Source organism: Rousettus aegyptiacus, unplaced genomic scaffold (genome assembly GCF_014176215.1).
Source record: "Rousettus aegyptiacus isolate mRouAeg1 unplaced genomic scaffold, mRouAeg1.p scaffold_m13_p_10, whole genome shotgun sequence".
NCBI lineage: Eukaryota > Metazoa > Chordata > Mammalia > Chiroptera > Pteropodidae > Rousettus > Rousettus aegyptiacus.
The window spans coordinates 72,936,006-72,948,600 of record NW_023416285.1 but is presented as its reverse complement, the minus strand read 5'-3'; the positions used below and the strand labels follow the sequence as shown (position 1 = coordinate 72,948,600).

Sequence of the window (12,595 nt, the reverse complement as noted above, 5' to 3'; positions counted from 1 at the left end):
TATTTAAGCAAAACAAAAGTGAGTTGATATAAAGAAAAAATATTAATTAAACAATGATAGAGATGAATATAGATATGGGAAAAAACATAAAATTAGTAGGAAATGGTTGGCACTGGGAAACTAAATAGAAAGATGGAGAACTAGGAGCAGTTCTTAGATAGGATAACGACACAGTCAGATGTATCTTTCACAAAGACAACTGCTGAATGGAGAATACCTGGTCTCCAGCTTGGTCTACCATTCTCTCCTATGTCCCATCTCCTACCGTACCCCTTAACCCTATCTAGACAGTTCCATAGATTAGGCTTGCCTTGTCCCACAACACTGACTTTGTAGCAGAGCTGGGTGGTTGAGAGATGAACTTCAGAGCTAGATTGCCTGGATTTGGATCCGAAGCTCTCCAATTACTGGTTGGTAACCTAGGAAAATTGTTTTACCTCTTTGGGCCTCATCTGCCACCTCATAGGGTTGTAATGAGGACTGAGAAAGTTAGTAAATGTAAAGGGCTTAAAATGTGCCTGGCATTCAGGAAGTACTGTGCTACATACCATATGTGTTCATTAAAACAATCAGTTTTATTTGCCCTAAAATGTACCCTTCCTTCTATCCCTTGCAAAAACCTTGTATTTATTCAAAATCCAGCTGAAATCAAAAGTCCATGAATTGATGAATGTGGTATGTCTATGCAATGGAATATTATTCAGTTATAAAAAGGAAAAAAGTATTGATACATGTTAAAATATGAACCTTGAAAACATATGCTAAGTGAAATAAGACAGAAATGAAAGATCACATATCATATCATTCTGTTTATATGAAATGTCCAGAAGAGGTAAATCTATGGAGACAAAAAAGTAGATTAGTGGTTGTCAGGGGGTAGGAGAAAGGGAAATGGGGAGTGTTTATTTAATAGGCACAGGTTTCTTTCTGGGGTGATGAAAATGTTCTGGAATTAGATAGTGGTGATTGTATAACTTTGTGAATATACTAAAAACCACTGACTTTTATACTTTAAATAATGAAATTTATAGTATGTGAATTATATCTCCCTCCACAAAAACAACAAGAACAATCTGGCTAAAAGACTGCCTCTCTCCACTGAATGCCCTCTAATTTGGGCTCCCTGTTCAGATCACATGTCTTGTTATATTCCAGGAAGTAGGCACAGGTCAGTTGTCTCCACTGGAGTATGAACAGCCTGAGGGCAGGAAGAGTGTCCTGTTCATCTCCGACTCCCCAGAACTTAGAAGAATGACCAGCATCCAGTCGTTGCTCCAGTAAATGCTTGTCAATATAATAAACAAAACATCCCATTTTAGGGAAGAGCAGATGTGGAGACTAATTTATTTCAAATGTGAAGGCTTTGAAGTAGCAACCCAGTAGCAAAAGATTTCATATACCCCTGTACAAAGGCCCAACTTCTGTTGAGTATTAAGACGGTGTACAAAACAGCATAAAACGCCCTTTCTTTTGCCATTGAGATTGAAACAAGCTTAGACTTGGATTTCTCTTTCTCTCCTGTCAGCTAGGCTTGTTTGTGCTGGGCAAACATGCAAATCCTGAATTTAGAGATTGTTGGAACAATAACAATCTCTGCTCTGATAATCACTGTCCTGCCAAAGCCGTTGTTAGTATAGCAGGTACAGTTCCAAGATCCTAGCATGGAAGCCACACTCCAGGTGAGTACATATTATCAAGTAAGTATATGCAGCAGAAATCCCACGAACATGGCACCATGGAATGAAGCTGAGTGTCTTATTAGTACATTCCTTAGAATCAGTCTGCTAATCCTGCTGTCATCGCTGATTTGGAAAACAAGATAACACAAAACATGTGAGCTACCTGTGATGTTTGAATACATTTCCATACTTCTTTTTGTACCCACCTTTGCTGGGAAGGCAGGTGTGAAATAGAAAGAGTCCAGAACCACACCTGGGTTAATCTACGGGTTCCATGTGAACTAAGCAGCTCCTCACAGAGCCTCAGTGTCCACCTCTGTGAAATGGGGACTGTAAATATCACAAGGACAATGTGAGGATTACGTGAGATAGAGTGAGGGACTGGAGTAGACAGAACTGCAGTATAGTTTGAGGACAACTATGTGGAAAAAATGCAAACATCTTATAAAAGAGCTTAAAGGAAAGGTACAAAAGAACTAATGTAGTTCTTTAAGAAGCAGGACCTGGGTGATATTTTCCTTCTTTTTGAGTTCCCATTTTTTCCATACTTTCTATAAAATTCCACGTTTTGCCTGTGAGATAAAGTCCTTATGATCTGGTTTCTTCCCACTTCTTCTGCCTCATCTCCCTCTGGGCTCAGGGATTCCCCACTAAATGGCAGCTAATTTTTTTCTTATCTCTGAGTCTCTTCCAAGACTTATTGAAGATTCACCTCTAACTCTGGAGACAAATCGCCTGGGTTCAAACCCTGGCTCTGCCCTTGCTAGCTATGTCTCCTTAGGCAAGTTACTTAACTTCTCTGTATCTCAGTCTTCTGGTCTATAAAATGGGAATAATGATTGCACGTATAGCATAGTGTTTCATGTGGACTAAATGAGTTAATCTTTGTAAAGTGATTAAAATCAGCCCAGGCACTTAACACATACTATGTAAATGTTAAGTATACTAAAGATCTTATCTTTGTGAAGAGCTCCCTAAACATCTCTCTCTTCTGCTGTGCCTCCTGATCTGGTGCTGCTGATCTCTAATGGCATCGAGAACATTTCATGGCACTCATTTTTAATGTGTCAGTCTGTCTGTCTAGACCGTTGCTTCTTTAAAACAGATCTCTTCTTATTTCTAGAAGGTAAATGTGAATTCAAGGCTGAATAAATATTTCCATTACAGAATGCACAAAAGAGAATTTTTTTTTTTTTTGCTTACATGTCTCACCTTGTCTGTGAGCTCCTTAAGGACTCAGACTATTTAGTATTCATTTTTATCTCCAATGCCTAAATACAGAACCTGGATCCGCTCAGTGAATAAATGACTAGAGCTATTACTACCAAAAAGGCCAAAAAAAAAAAAAAACCACACATGGAATCTTCAAAAAATGTTTTGGAAGCAAACTTCAAAGTATTATTCAAGACTTGGGTAAAGTCATAAAGCACCTTAGATTAACTGGGACAATTTATTCATCCATAATATCATGAAAGAAGTAACTAAAATAAGCATCGGGTGTTGGCCTTCCACACATTGGAAGTATACCGCTTCAGAACAGAAAGATGAAGAGTGAGATGGAATACGACTCAAATGTCAAAAGCATGGAGGACAAGAGAGCTAAGATGCAGTTAAATTAGCTTCCTCTAGAAGCCTGGAAGTTAGCTTTAGAGGGTAGAAAAGCAAGCACTTCTTTAACAAGAGGCAGTAAATTGTAAAACCAGTTGTTCTTGAAGATAGAAGAAAAATAGAGCTACATTCCTCAGAATTTGAACGAATTCACTGATCATGGAAACATAATGTGTGGGTATGGAAAAATAATGGTACCTACAGTCTACATCTAACTGATATTCAAGGAGTATTAACTAGAAATTCTACAAATTACATTATTCAAAATACAGCTGTCCCCCCTTATTAACAGTTACACTTTTTCCAGTTTGTTGCCCCCATCAATTGCAGTCCAAAAATATTAAAAAAAAAAATTCATAAATTTCAAATTACTGTTCTAAGTTAACATAATAAAATCTCGCTCAGCCCACTCTGTCCCACCCTGAACTCCCGCCCTAGATGTGAATAATCCCTTGTCTAGAGTATTGATCTTGTATACACTGCCCATCCATTTGGTTACTTAGTAGCTGTCTTGGTTATCAGATTGAATGTTGTGGTATCACTGTGCTTGTGTAAATGTAAAACTTATTTTACTCAATGATGGCCCCAAAGCATAAAAGCAATGATGCTGGCAATTCGAATATGCCAAAACAGAGCTGTAAAATGCTTCCTTTAAGTAAAAAGGTATATGTATAGGAAAAAACAGTTTATATAGGGTTTGGTACTATCTGCGGTTTCAGGAATCCACTGGTAGACTTGAAATGTATACTCCAAGGATTAAGGGAGGAATACTGTGTGTTCCATGAAGCCTGGAAGAGGCAGAATCAAAAGCCCTGTTCTAACGGCATTTGTAGAGCTTTTGTAACCTTAAATGACTTGAGTTGGCATAACACGAATTTGTAATTGATTTCTTATGGAAACTAGGTAAACTCAGGTTCCTTCAGCGAGGAACAACTGTAAACTTAAATGCACTTATCTTTCTTTCTCAAATCTACAGGACATCAAATATTGACGAAAATGTTAACTAAGAGGAAAATGTCAGCCTAGTACATGGAGTTCATTGCTAGCTATCCTTTAATGTTTGTTGTTTTTCCAAGGCTTGGGACGATGTGTCTAAATACCTGCACGTATTCATTTTTACAGATCTACTCTCTCCCAGGAGTTTAAGCATAGTATAAAGTTTTTTTTTGTTTTAAATGAATTTAAGATACACGCTTGTTAAATCAGAGGGCAACTTTATTCTAATTTAAACTGACCATCTTTAGGTCTAAAAATATTCTGCTAACAAATTTTCTCAAAACCCAGATCTCTTGGAAATTTACAAACACCGAGATACCTCTTAAAAATCTAATAAATTCTCTGAGTATTTTAGTGACATCTGCAGAACCTAAGGAAAAATTCTCAGAACCTGAGAAGTAAAGAGTAAAGTAACTGACATTAAGCATTGAATCCATAGCGAAGGGAAAAATAAACTATTAATTGAGGACATTTCTAGCAGGCTGCTGGTAAACACCTGCATTCTAAGAACAAAGTTCAACTTCATCAATGACCTTTTTCCCCAAATTTCTTCTCAGACCCTGAATCTTCAGAAAGAGATGAGTGTTAAAAACTAAAGAAAGGGACACTATCAGTTCAAGATGTAGAGGTCTATAGTGGATATGGAATGCAAAGATTGATCTAGAATGGGGTTTCCCAAGCTTGGCACTATTGACATTTGGGTCAGATAATTCTTTGCTATAAGGGGCTCTCCTGTGCATTGCAGCATGTTTAGCAGCATCCCTGGCCTATGCCCATAGATGCTAGTAGCACCTAGCCCCTCTCATATGGTGACAATCAATAATGTCTCCAGACATTATCAAATCTTCCCCAATGGAGAACCACTGTTCTAGAACCACCAGTCTAGAACCACCACATATGCCTGCTATATTCACTATCTCAAATGGGATTCCCATTTTAGTGACAGCAGTAGCACCTAAGGAAAAATTCTCAGAACCTGAGAAAGAAGTGAATCCCATTTGAGATAGGGAATATAGCTAACATAGTAAGAACTGTGTAAGATTTGGACAAGCCATCTAACTTAGCAGTTTCCTTCCTGCAACTTAAGGCCAGGTGAACGACACCTGTCTAATCTAACCCCCCAGTTTGCTCACACCACCCTGATCTTCCCTTTAGACATCTTATGAATAGTAACCTTTTATAGATTTGAACCATGAAAATAAAAAGACTTAGAATCAAATTTGGGGCTGTGAAAAACATGTCCAGCTCAAAATCTCCCCTCTCTTCTATCCAATTTTAAAGGCAAGGAAGCTGAAAACCAGTAAGGTGAAGTGCCATGTCCAAGGTCGCTTGCTTGCTAAGCCAGCAGCAGGTCTTGGTAAGACTGACTGGGTCCTGGCCCAGGGATTTTCCCAGACCTCATATGAGAAGCCTTACAACAGTCTGAAATCCTGACCACTATTTACCCTGGGCAAGTTGCTTGACCTGTCAATGCCTCATTTCCACATCTGCTAAATGAGGGTAATAGTAGTGCCTACTTCTTAAGGGTGGTTTTGTTTATTGAATAAGATCATGCCTGGCATACAGTAAGCGCACATTAAATGTCAGCCATTATTATTAGTCACTGTTATTTTGTTTTTAACTTTCAACTTCAAATATTTAGTTATAGACAGCTGTTCTGCAATTACTCAGACACAAGCCTCCTCCTTTCCCTGTGTGATTACTGCAGGTACACATTATAATAGCTCCTTACCAAAGTATCTTTCTGATTAAAAACAGAATTTGAATAAGTGTGAAACCTCCAGGCACTACATATATCCTTTTAGAAAATGACCCATCTTATGCAAAAACTGAAATCTACACCATTTGGCTCAATTAAGCAATAATAAATTTGATAATACCTCATAGGCTCCACTGGTGTTGACATACCAAAATGAAAAGCTGCAGCCGTTGACAGTTTCTATAGCCATGATTGCAAAACATCCATCATAACCTCTTCTCCTACATCTACCCCACCATCACACCCACAATGGTTTATGACTTTTTAAAACATTACTTTTTGGGACTGAAGTTTTCCATTGCTTCAGACCAAAATACAACATTTTATTCCTACAAATTTGGAAATATATGTTCAAACTTTAATTTTTTTAGAATAACCACTGGTAGGGGTGGAGGGCTTGTAGTGATAGTACTAAAATAAACAGATAAAGCTTCCACTCCTCTAAGCTCCAAAAACTTTGTGACTTATTCATCATCATATCCCCAGTGCTTGCTCTAGAAGCTCAAAAAAAAAAAAAAAAGAGTTTGCTAGAGATACAATGTATTTTAAAGTGTGTCTGTACTGACTTCCAGTTTCTACCCATATAATATTCAGAAGTGCAGCAGACCCTTCATCAAGTTAGGTAAGGATAGGACAAAAAATATAGTTGCATGTTCTAAATGGATCCATAGTTATTGTCAATATCTACAGCATGAATATGCATGCCTCTGAGTGTAACTCACAAGGGAGCCACTGTGTTGCATCCTGTAATACTTTATCTTTTGTAATGTGGGATAAATTTTTGTTTGTACATTATTGACACTTAGTTTTTAATATTAACTATGTTGTTCAATATATAAAATATATATTCTATATTAATTATTTCATTATCTACAAAATCTTTTATAGATAATTAAATATATTTATATTAGTACCTAAATTAATGTTAAATATATATTTTAATATTAAAGTAAATATATAAATATATAAATATCGAACATTTAATGTTTCAATATCATATATAGAATTAATTTGAATTAGAAGATACTTGGTGGCTAAAACTAAACTTAGATTTTTTAATGTTCTATCTCCTAAATCATCCCCCATCACAGTTTCCTAAATGCAGTAGATGCTCAATCAGTGTTAGAATATTATTTTGTCATTTATGATATATAAAGGTCACACACCTTATCTATATGTGGAACTCTGGACAAAGTGAGAAAGAAATATTGAAATACAAAATAGGTGCCTAGAAGAGGTGCCTCCTGTTCTTGTTGGAGGTGCTGGATATAAAACGGAAACTTTCAACATCTCCTTGGGATGTTTAACAGGACTCTCAATAAACACACCCAAAACTGAACTTCTTATTTGCTCTGCCCTCCTCAAACTTGTTCTTCTTTAGTCTCCTCCATCTTATCCAATAACTCAAGCTAGAATCCTCATTCCTCTCCCTCACCCCTATATCTAGGCTATCAGCAAATTTTGCTATTTCTGTCAGCCACTGGTGAAACCTCTGCCAGGGCTGAAATGAGGCTGTAAAAAAGGCAGTTGGATGCACAGAAGAAACTGCATCCAGCTGACAAGCTTCTCTCCATCTCCACTGCCATCCTCAAAAAGAAACCCAAATTTTCATACTTGGTGTGACAGTCTCCCTCCAATCCAGTGTTCACCCAGTACTCAGTTATCTTTTAACAAGTAAATCCTCTTTAATAACTTTCCATTAAGCTTGGAGTAACAACAGGCAAACTCTTTTCCATAGTCTTGAAGAGCCTACATACTCTGGGTCTCAGTAACCCCACAAACTAACCTTGTGCCCCTCAGCTCCTTGCTCCAGTAACACACCTGCTTTCTTCACATCCCTCAACATGCCAAACTTTCTTCAGCCTTAAGATCTTCATAAATGCTACTCCATATGGCAAGGATATTTCTGTCTATCATATACCTTCAGCATCACCTCTCAGTCTGGTATCTATTGGTACTAGAATACTGAATCCCATCTCTAACCCCAAAGAAAGCCCCATGAGAGCAGAGAACTTACATTCTCCACTGCATACCTAGTACCTGGTGTTTGGCACATAGCAGCTACTCAATAAGTTAACAGTGGAGTCTGTGTCTACATAAGAAAAGTAGGTCCTTTCGCGTGGTTTAATTCATACTCATCCTTTTTTTTTTTTTCAGGTCTACCTATTTACTTGTTCTACATTTTGAGAAAATTTTCTAACTGATAAGTAATTACCACCAGCTCCTTCCATATAGTATATTGTTAAAGACAGATCTAATTTAAAATTTATACACTATTCATTTTTAATGTCTCATCTGGTACATACGGTAAGTAATGAAATGATTTGCAGAAGGTACTATAAATATTAGCTGTTCAATAGGTATAGTTTTTTAAATTCCTCAACAAATTGTCCTGTTACTATCAATTATAATGATGATAGCTTCCAAACAAACTTAGAAGTGAAAAAAAGCCAATAATTTTAAATCAGGAATAAGCCGCGATCGACAATTATCAGAAATAACTATAACCAGGATCTTCACATACCTTCACGTACCCTATTACTTTTTTTGACTGCAAAGAACTTTCCTGGAGCTTCCTGGCTCACTTTCAAGACTAGTTCTAGGGTTCCAAAGTCTAATAGTCACAGGATTCTAACAGCCATTAGGAAGCCCTTTCCAGTGCCAAGTTATAGATAAGGCAGGTGTGTGCACAGGGGGAGCTCCACATCCCAAGATCAAGAAATACAATTTTGCCAAACCAAGGTAATTGTGCAAAGGGAGAGAATGAAGCCAGGGTTAGCAAGCAAGAATGACAGATCAGACCTGTTTTGCCTCTCAGTAAAAGGCAAGACCAAGGTTTTGTACAAAGGTCTGGGGAAATCTTAAAGACTCAGACAGTGACACTCACTAGCTCTTGTTTCATGCCGGGTCAGGGCAAAATACCTAACTGAGTTCTGCAATCGAGAAAAATGTAGATGGATTCCTGCAGCAGCAGTTGGTATTTGGAAAAATCTCAAAGGTCAAAAGAGATAGTAAAAAACAAAACAAAACAAAACAAAAAACAACCCTTCTTGACAGTTACTTTCAGAACTATAATTAATTATAATTAAACAACAATAGAAAAAAAGATAAACAATATAATAACAGGTGTAATTATCTGTAGGGCATGTAATTCATAAGACTGGTTCAAAACAGAGGGCTGTAAGAATTAGATGGAAATCACAAAAAGATTGCCAAAGACCAGATTTTGATTTGGAAACAGGGAAGTGCTGAAATGATTGCGCCATCCCCACACTTAGATGTGCCTTGCTCATTACTTAGTCATGGGCCTCCACCAAGGGCTCGCGGTGCTACAGAAAAAAATGAAACCAGAGAAGCCAGAAAAACCACAGAAAACATGGCTACTTAATAAGAGAGGTCTGGGAGAAAATCCATGCTGATGAAGAAAGACATGTTCATGGTTATATTTTGAGCAGAATACACAAGTTATATGACATTTTCAGTCATATGTGTGCTGTGGAAAAACTTGTGTGTTTTAGTCATTCATTTTACAAATATTTACTGAGTGCCTACCCTGTGGCAGAGTCTGTGCTAAGGTGTTTCGAATACATCAACAAATGAAGCAGACACTTAGTGGGGAAGAGACAATGAGCCATACAATTACACAGCATGCTAAAAAGTGACAAATATATTTAAAAAATAGAGCAAAGTAGAGAGATAGTGAGTGCCAGCAGGAAGAAGGAAATTACTGTTTTAGATGTGGGAAGGAAAGCAAAGACTTGAAGGAGGTAAAAGAGTGAGCCATGCAGATATTTGGAGAAGCTGGTTCAAGGAAAAGGAGCAGCCAGTACAAAGGACCTGAAGCATGAAGCTGGCGAAAGCAGAATGAGTACAGGAGTGAGTGATAGAAGTTGAGATTAAAGAGGTAATGGGACTAGAAATATAGTGCCTCGTTGGCTTTTGAGCGAGATGGCGAAGTGCTGGAAAGTTTTCAGCAGAGGACTGGTGTTATCTGACTTCTGTTTTTAAAGATTTGCTCTGGATCCTGTGTCAAGAACAGAGTGTATGGGGTGAGGGCAAAGGTGAAAACAGGGAGAACAGATAAGCAGATTTTGGAGTTCCACTGACTAGTTCATTGACTAGCCATAGCCAATGGAGAAAGGTCAAGATCCTTCACACATTACTAGGACGTGAGGCAACAAGGGTATTACCACTTAATTTCAGGTCTGTGCACCTCCCACAGTTCTCACTGCAGGAATGACGCCTAGGTTCCACACTGGGAATGGTGCTGAGGGAATATTCCAAGATCCCTGCCTGCCCAGGTTTGGTCTCAGCTGTGAGTGACTATCTATGAATATGGAGCAACTGCAGATGAAAGGCACAAATTCCACTAATTAGTACTATCTGAGCTGGTAGTTTCTGTTTACTCATTGGCAAATTTACATAAACCTTGAGGTGGATCCTGGAATGTACAATGTAGGGCAAAGAGTGAAAATTCCTGGGCCAGACTATTTGCACTGAATAGGATTCCCTTTGCTCTGCAAATAGGATTTCAGTTGAGGCAATTCTCTCAGTACTTCTTCAACTACCTGTCCTTCCTCACCTCTCTTTCTCAGCCCAAAGTACACCACCAGCCCACCAGAAAAATTATACCACTGTGGCTAACAGATCTGTATATTTACTTGATATTGTACTCTTGGATTTTATTGTCATTCATTTTCCCCAATTTTGAGAATACGCATTTTATATTAATTATCTAATAAATTCCTTCTAATTTTGAGAAAATGTATGTTTTCCCCTTCTCATAGTTACCTAGTAATGAGTCTAAACCTTTTAAAGAATGGTAAAGAGTAGAACAAGGGTTGGTGAGGATGTGGAGCAAAGGGAACCATCACACATTGTTGGTGGGATTGCAAATTGGTACAGCTGCTATGGAAAACAGTCTGGAGATTTCTAAAAAATTAAAAATGGATCTACCTTTTGATTCAGCAATTGCACTTCTGGGTATTTATCCAAAGAATACTAATATAATAATTCATAAAGATCTATGTACCCCTATGTTCGTGGCAGCACTATTTACAATAGCCAAGATATGGAAGCGACCCAAACGCCCATCAACAGATGATTGGATAAAGAAGTTACAGTTCATATATACAATGGCATATTCATATTTATATAGCCATAAAAAAATGAAACCCTAGAATCTGCAATGGCACTGCATAGGGAATGCAGTCAGCAGTAATGTAATGGCTGTGTATAGAGCCAGAGGGGTGATAGAGTAATCAAGGGACCGAGTACTATATAAACTATATAAATGTCTAACCATTGTATTGTATACATGAAATTAAGAATAAAATAAAATGCAAAAAAAAAAAAAAGAAAGAAAGAAAGAAAGAAAGATAAAGAGCTGAAAAAAGAGATACAAACTTTTGAACAGTCTGATGGGCACCTAAGCACCGTAACAAACTGACCCTCCCTATCCCAGGTCTTCCCCACCCTGTCATGCTTTCAGAGGCTTGGCTGTGGACAGCACTTCTGTTCCAGTCCATTCCTGCCAGAGTTCACTCAGCTCCATCATATTTCCTCTATCCAACATTTTTTTGTAAAATACTTCTGGAATAAATAGAAGTCATTCAAATAAATACGATGTGTAATACATACCCATGGAATAAAAAAATGCCATTGTGTGTATATAATGGTAATGTATTTGGGCGAAGAAATTCCTATATTATTTATTGAGCACTCAACTATAAACTAGGGATATTGAGGAATGCAACTATTATTCAGACATAAATCCTGCCTCCAAGGAATTTAATGTCTGTCTGGTAAGGAAAACAGTATATGTACCAAAGTAAGAATACAAAATGCCATTAGGGATTCACAGGTAAGGCACTGTGGCAGTTCCAAGAAAGTCCCATATTTTATATTATGATTATAAATACTTAATACTAACCAATAAAAGTCAAAATAAGAACTACTTAAGTTTGATATATTAAATTCTTTCACATAGGAAATTTCTATTTTGCATTCTCAGTCAAACACTCTCACTCAACAGATTCAATAGCACCATTCCTTTTGTTTCTAACCAACATTTTATAGTTTATTGAGAAAAAAAAATGCACCTTGGTGATTCTAAGTAATATTTTCTCCATACAACTAAGATACAAAAGCCAAAAAACTGCCCACCTACAATGGCAATGCCATTTGGTCAAAGCCAAGGGGTGATGTTAGGAGAATCCTGGATTCCAACCAGCAGAAGAGGTCAAAAAAGAAGTCTTACATAAAATAGGATAGTGAGATAAGAATTCAAACTCAGAAATACATTCAAACATGATGCATATGCATATCATGCTGACTACATACCAGGCACTGTTCTACACTCTGTTCATAAGTAGATTAATTTAAATTAATCTCATATGCCAACTACACTTTAAAAAACTTTTTTTTTAAAAAAAAGATTAATTTAATCCTTACAACAACCTTGTGAGGTAAGCATTTTATACTTGAGGAAACTGAGTCACAGAGAGATTAGCTAACCTGCCTGAAGTCCCACAGTTTACAAGTGGCTGAGCCA

At 37.3% G+C, this 12,595-nt stretch overlaps 1 protein-coding gene across 7 annotated transcripts in view; it reads right to left on the bottom strand.

Moving 5' to 3' along the window:
• The window catches only part of RBM47 (RNA binding motif protein 47), a 140,722-nt gene that overhangs the window by 121,719 nt on the left and 6,408 nt on the right, over positions 1-12,595 (bottom strand). For 2 of the 7 annotated variants that reach the window (XM_036228015.1, XM_036228017.1), the window contains exon 1: positions 266-780. The exons of the other annotated variants lie outside the window; for them this stretch is intronic. The gene's annotated coding sequence lies outside the window, so the exon portion shown is untranslated. Of the gene's footprint in view, positions 1-265; positions 781-12,595 lie in introns of those variants that run through there. 7 annotated transcript variants of the gene reach the window in all.